Source organism: Cupressus sempervirens, chromosome 1 (genome assembly GCF_028749045.1).
Source record: "Cupressus sempervirens isolate cs-2001-9-10 chromosome 1, ASM2874904v1, whole genome shotgun sequence".
Lineage (NCBI taxonomy): Eukaryota > Viridiplantae > Streptophyta > Pinopsida > Cupressales > Cupressaceae > Cupressus > Cupressus sempervirens.
Window position 1 is genome coordinate 377,107,923 of NC_143118.1, and position 7,171 is coordinate 377,115,093.

The 7,171-nt window shown below is 37.4% G+C and overlaps 1 pseudogene; it reads left to right on the plus strand.

The window, feature by feature from the left end:
- Positions 1-3,270: 3,270 nt before the first annotated feature.
- On the plus strand, positions 3,271-7,171 carry LOC149577818 (uncharacterized; annotated as a pseudogene).

A 7,171-nucleotide genomic window follows, 5' to 3' on the forward strand; every position in this document is an offset into this window, starting at 1 on the left:
TCATGTCCTTCTAGGTGACTATTCTTCTCTGTGTGTTTTAGTTAGTTACTCAAATCTAAAATCTCATGATTTGGCATTTGCAATGAAGCATACCAGCTTATGCACAACTCTCTAGAGTGTGGAAGCCGCTAGGAGGACTACCTCGAGATCGCCAGTGGCCAAAACTTTGTCGACTTTATACATTTGATCATCCATCTAATAATGGGCCTTCCAATAAGGAGAGAACATTTCTTGCCATGTACTTCTGCTCTTCTACTATTATTTTCTATCCTTCCTTTCAAATTTCTCTTGTTCCTATTCCTCTGAAATTTCTCTTGTTGTTACTTCTTTGATGATGCCTGATTCCACTACTACTATAATAGAATTTTCAAAAGGATTGATATTAGAAAAACAAGTACTAATTGTTTTTAATTGCATATCTAATTTTCACAAACCCAATACAACATTTCCCTAAAAAATCTTTGTAATTTTTTTTATCTTGCCCTCCTTGCAATAGTTTGAAATTAAAATATCAATGATAATATAGAACCCAATAAAAGTGAAAAAAAAATCATGTGCATTCAATACATCTACGCACATCTTTTGTATCAATTCCTTCCATAAATTTATATAAACTATATTTTCAAAGGAAAAGTCGCATGGCTACTTGGATTTTGGCCATATCGATTACTTATATTTTACATATCTTCTGAGTCTAACGAATAAGGAACAATTGCTTGGATCTTTCTGAATATTCTTAAGAAGAATACATCTTATACAAATATAGGACTGAATGGTCCAACTAATTGAACAATGAAATTAAGTTCAAGTAGAAAAAAAGATTTTTGTTCAGACTCTAGTCAATGAAAACTTCATCTACAACTACACCTCTTCCTTTTGTGCCATTATTTGGAGGATTAATTTTCCTATTACAAATAAGCCTCTATACTCTGTATATCTTCTTTCTCAAGCTGGAATTTTATTTCTTTAAAATTATTATCGTTGCTTACACGCTCAATACAAACCCATTGCAAATCACACCAATTTAGATCTATGACACTGTCATCAATGCCAAAGACATGAGATTGTAATGTACTTGACCCCTTTTTGAATTCATCACAATTTCAACACATATTGATGATGAATTGATGATCCCCTAAAGCTTCTTTTAAACCCATTATAACAAGCCCAAATTCAGAGTATAAGTGATATCAACAAATTATGCCTGATAACACTCAAATCTCCCAATCAAACAAGTACATTTCAATGATTAGAATGACATGGAAGATTTTAGCCAATCTGGGTGTGATCATAGATATTATATCATGCTGGAGTAAGCCTAGGAGGAATTAGGCTACTATGACTAGTGGGCTTGGACAAAATTTTGGAATTTCTTGTACAAATTTCTCGAAACATAAACTAATAAAGAAAAAAAAGCTTCCTGATGGCTTCCCCTACAACTCAATTCACTTGGTGGGAAAGGGTGAAAAAAAAATGGAGAATTAAATCCAAAATTATACCAAATATGAGTAGGATTATAAGGAGGTGCAAGCAATGTGTATTCGATTTATATTTGAAGTTTGAGTTTTCTTGTCCAAGGATCTTCAACCTTTCATGTTCCTCCTTGCTTTTTGTACAATCAAATCCACTACGCTAAAAAGCTCTTCGATCAAACTTGGCAACCCAAAAGTCACAAAATCTGACAACCCTCTTGCAAGACACAAGCAATGCAAGATTACTTGATTGAGAATCAAATAAATGGTTCCAATTTTTCAATTAGATATCTCTACAGGTGTATTGATTTTCATTCAATCCCAATAAAGGAAAAGAAGAACAATAGCAACAAACATTTCATGGCCAAGTGTTTAACTTGCTTCGCATGACTTTGTCCCATTTTTCTAACTTATATTATAAGACACTTGTTTGCATCCTTAACTCCCATGTCCCATTGACATGCAAAATACTTGTCAATAACTACAAACCCACAGAAATAAATTTTCTCTTAATTGCATTGTTTTTGGCAATCTACCAGCTCAGATCAAAAGTAGCAAAATTCCACATAAAACATGGCCTCAAACAATTCAACATATATGTGTGTGTGTGTGTGTGTGTGTGTGTGTGTGTGTGAGTATATATGTGTGTATATACGCACACACACACACACACACACACACATGTATCTATGTATAGATATATTTGTTTAAGAAAATGCATTGAGTACAGTGCCCTCAAAAATGGAAACACCATCATTTCCAATGTTTCAAGCTTTTTGTTTCTTTTTCAAGAGAAGGGTTTTGTTTTGTTTTTTTTGTATCATTGCAACATTAATATACCTAATAATTAAAAATTTAAGAAAGTTTGTTCAATTTTAGTGAGTAGCAATATGCAAATTCAATCTTCATTTGCTTATGTCATAGACATCAACAAATCATTGGTCACAACATCAAGATCGTGCTAAGAATCTTCCTACATTGTATCATAGTGGAGCACGGAGTCAAGTTCATTGTATCATAGTGGAGCACGGAGTCAAGTTCATTCAGGCATCTCCCCTACAACATACCTTATTTTTGGATGAAGAATATATTCAACATGAAAAGACATTCCTCAAATTTAATTTAGATCTTAAATTTTAACTCAACCAAATAATAAATGTCAACTCCTAAATTGTATTGCATATTGAAATTAGATTCTAAGATATTCAAATAGTAGGTACACCAACATTTTGTACATGCAAAATGAAAACTATACTAGCTACAAGGTTGACCAAATTTGAGTTTTCATTGAATGCTAACTACATTTTATTTTCAATATATCTAATTGCAAAACTATTTCCCTATAAGCAGGAACTTCGATGCTTGTGTCCCTTGTTTATTTCAAACTTCTCCATAAGAAACGGAAAAAAGCCTAATCTCGGCTATTTCTATAATGTAGATATAGATAAGGTGTGAAATGTTAGAATGGTAAATTAATCAATGATGTTAAAATTCAATACAGTAAATAGATAGGATGACATATAAAAGATTTCAATTGAATATTATCTATATATTTGGAGATATATTATCTCCGGTTTCTCAATACATTCTATAATTATTCAATGGATGAACATTATCTCCACCAATTAATGGAGTAGTCTTCATTGGTATAATCTAGTCATAAAAGAATAGCAGAAGCAGCATTTTTCCATGATTCTTCGCATTCTTCAAGAACTCCTCAATTTGCACAATACATGTTTTTGAGATGTATGATTTGAAATAATGAGCATTTGCAGTCCCTGAACAGAGAAGATGGTGGGGACGGTTACATAATTCATTTCTATGCCCTAGATTTTATTGTATGCAACCTTAGATGTGAACCAGATGGGGTCCGCCCTATTTACAGCAGCTGTGTTGTCCCTGATTATTTTGATTTGTTGGGCTAATCAGAATGCGGATGCAAAGGCCCTTATAGCGTTTAAATCTGGCGTATATGACCCACTGGGGCATTTGACTGATTGGGATTATGAGATGACTAATATTAGTCGGCATTGCAGCTGGAATGGTGTTAAATGCAACGCGAATGGGAGAGTTATAGAGCTTGATGTTTCTAATATGAATCTCACTGGTCAAATTTCCGATGACATTGAGCTCCTGTCTGAGCTTCGATTTCTCCAAATTAGCAGCAATGCATTCTCTGAAGTTTTACCTGCTTCCATTGCCAATCTCACGCAGTTGGTCGATTTGGATGTAAGTAACAATAATTTCTCTGGAACGTTTCCTGCCGGCGTGGAGCGGATCTGCGGGCTGGTCAGCATTGATGCTAGTACCAATAATTCCATGGGACCGCTGCCGGAAGATATTGGGAGGCTTAAGAGGGTTGAGTATCTGGATTTTTGGCGAAACAACTTTAACGGGACAATTCCAAAGTCATATGGGGATACTCAGCATCTCCAGAGGCTGCCGCTGCTGGAGATGCTGAGTATCCGCTCCAACAATTTGGAGGGCGGCGTCCCTCATGAATTTGGGAACCTGACCAATCTACAGCTTTTAGATCTGGCCTATTGTAATTTGGAGGGCACAATTCCAAACGAACTAGGGCAACTTCAACGGGTCAATAAACTGTTTCTTTTTAGTAATAAGTTGACAGGAGCTATACCCGCAGAATTTGGAAACATGTCGTCAATGATGGCTTTAGATTTGTCTCACAATGCTCTTCCAGGAACCATTCCCATTGAAATTGGTAAGTTATGTACAATAATTTAAGTGGGGCGATACCTGAAAGTATTGGGGATCTGCCCAATCTTAAGACGCTGCAGGTATGGAAAAATTCTCTTTGTGGCTGGCTGCCCCAGCAACTAGGAAGGAATTCAGATTTGGAGGTGTTGGATGCATCGTCTAATTTTCTCAGCGGACCAATACATCTGGAGCTGTGTAGAAGAGGCGGCCTCAGATGGCTTCTCCTTTTCAGAAATAGCTTGCCAGGTGCCCAGCTCCTTCGAGGGTAAGACTACACAAGAATAAGCTGATCGGTCCACTCCCCGCTGGGTTCGGAAGCCTCCCAAAGTTCATCATGCTTGAGTTGTCTCACAATAATCTGAATCATGAAATACCCCGAGATCTTCTCCAATCCCCTACGCTTTCTTTCTTTAATCTGTCCTTCAACAAGCTCAAGGGAGGCCTCTCTTTGGACATCGGGAAAATGCCCAGTTTGGAGAAATTTTCCATTTCTCAAAACACTCTCACAGGGGAGATCTCAGATCGGTTCCAGAATTGTAGCTACTGATGCGGAGCAATCACAATAAAAACAATAAAATAATGGTAATATTAAACTGATTGTCTTTAACTTGGAACCCGAACGAAACTGTTATAACATTCTTTCTATCAATGAAACAATGAACTGTAACTGAATGCTTGGATGTAATAACAAAGATCAATAAAGAGAAGACTGAAACATTATTAAAACTAAAACACACTTCCATTATATACTAATGACAGATTACAAACCTATGGCTCTCTGGCATGAGAGTTTCTTCTCAATTTACTTTCTTCTTCAAACCTATTCTCTTTTCCCCTCTTATCGATCCTCTTCTATGCCCTTCCATTACATTATGAGATGTCTTTTAAAAACTATCTTAACAGTTTACAAACCGTTTTACAACTACCCCAAGATCATTCATTCGATTCTCATTGGTTACAAAATAGTGTAAAATCCTTTTGTTTGAGGATTCTTTATAAGATACATTACCTATTAAACTTGCACATCAGCTTAGATAATAATGATAAGATATTAATTATTCCTGGGTCCTTCAGCCATGTCGCATTTCATGCTTACATTTGTACATAATATTAAATCATAATGATGGTAAATTAATTCTTTCATGGGTGCCACTGCACCAGCTACCTATCCGTCCTAAACCTGTCTCACAACAATTTGTGGGGATCTATTCTAGTAAGCATTGGAGCCTGCCAGAGGCTGGTGACATTGGATTTGTAACAGAATCAGCTCAATGGAAGTATCCCAGCCGAGCTTGAAGAAATGCGGGCCTTGGCAGTAATATATCTCTCTCATAACTCTCTGACTGGCGACATTCCTTCACCATACGGAAGCATGACAACACTGCAAATTTTCAATGTGTCTTACAACCACCTCTCCGGCCCTTTTCCAATGGATGGGCTGTTTAGAACAATGACAGCTGATAACTTTGTGGGCAACACTGAGCTTTGCTGGGGAATACTGGGCAGCTGAACAAGTGGTAAAACAACAAGAAGCATTTCAGGAAAGGGCAGAGCACATTTTTGTTTGGCTTATTCGAAGTTTAATTTTAGTTTGCGTGGAATTTTTATAGTGGGGGCCTGTTTAGTCTACAAGCGCTATTATAGCTATAGGGTAAAGGTTCAAGGACACGGAAGAGTGGCCCTGGAGGATGACAGCCTTCCAAAGGCTAAACTTCACTACCAATGACATATTGGCCTGTATAAATGAAACCAACATTATAGGAATGGGTGCCGCTGGTACTGTTTACAGGGCAGATATGCCACGATGAGAGGGCACTGAAGCCGTCAAAAAGGTATGGAAAATTCACCAAGATTTAGGAGTTTCAGTCCCCGGCGTTGAAGCAGAGGTGGAAATGCTGGGAAACCTGAGGCACAGAAACATACTCAGATTGCTTGGCTATTGCTACAACGATGTCAATACCCTGCTCATCTATGAATACATGCCCAATGGAAACCTTGCAGCTGCTCTTCATGGGAAGTCTGCTCACAACAATCTGTTGGCAGACTGGGTTTCTAGGTGTAACATTGCTTTCGGAATTGCTCAGGGGCTTTGCTATCTGCATCACGACTGTTCTCCTTTTATGATCCACAGAAAGGTCAAGTCCAATAATATTCTGCTCGATTCCAATCTGGATGCTCATGTTGCAGACTTTGGGCTCGCCAAGTTTATGCAGAAGAACGAAACCATGTCAGTGGTTGCAGGTTCCTATGGATACATTGCTCCAGGTAATAATAATCAAAGCTTATATAGGAACTAAATTTCCATTCAAACAGAACTACGCATTAATCTTGTTGTGGACTTCAATTTGTTTTAATTCCACTAAGATTTGAGTTTATCTCTTTGAAAAAAAACAGAATATGCCTACACATAGGCATTGAAGGTGGATGAGAAGAGCGATATATACAGCTTTTGCGTGGTGTTCATGGAATTGGTGACTGGAAGAAAACCAGTAGAGCAGGAGTATGGAGAGGCAATGACTATTGCGGATTGGATTAGAGATAAAATCAGAACCAGCGAAGCAATGCTGTAGTTGCTAGACCCTAGCGTTGTTGATAATTTGTGTAGTGATGTTCAGGAAGAGATGAACTTGGTTTTGAAGATTGCTCTGTTTTGGTTTTGATAATTTCCCAAGGATCGACCCTCCATGAAAGATGTGGTTATCATGCTGGAGGAAGCCATGCCGAGGAGAAAGAGCACTGTCGCTGCTAGAGAATGGGCTTTAGTTTCCACGCCTTCTATTTCCAGAGAATAAAGAAGCTCCAGATTTGTTAACTATGATGACAATTAAAAATGATCTTTGGGATCTGCGGTATCCGAGCATGTGATTGTTCGTCATTATAGTTAATCAATTTTGTAGAGTTGAGTGGTGATTTGTGTTGTAAATAACTTCAATGGCGTAGAGTTGTAGAGTTGAATTCACGTTGTAATGAACCTTGGAGAA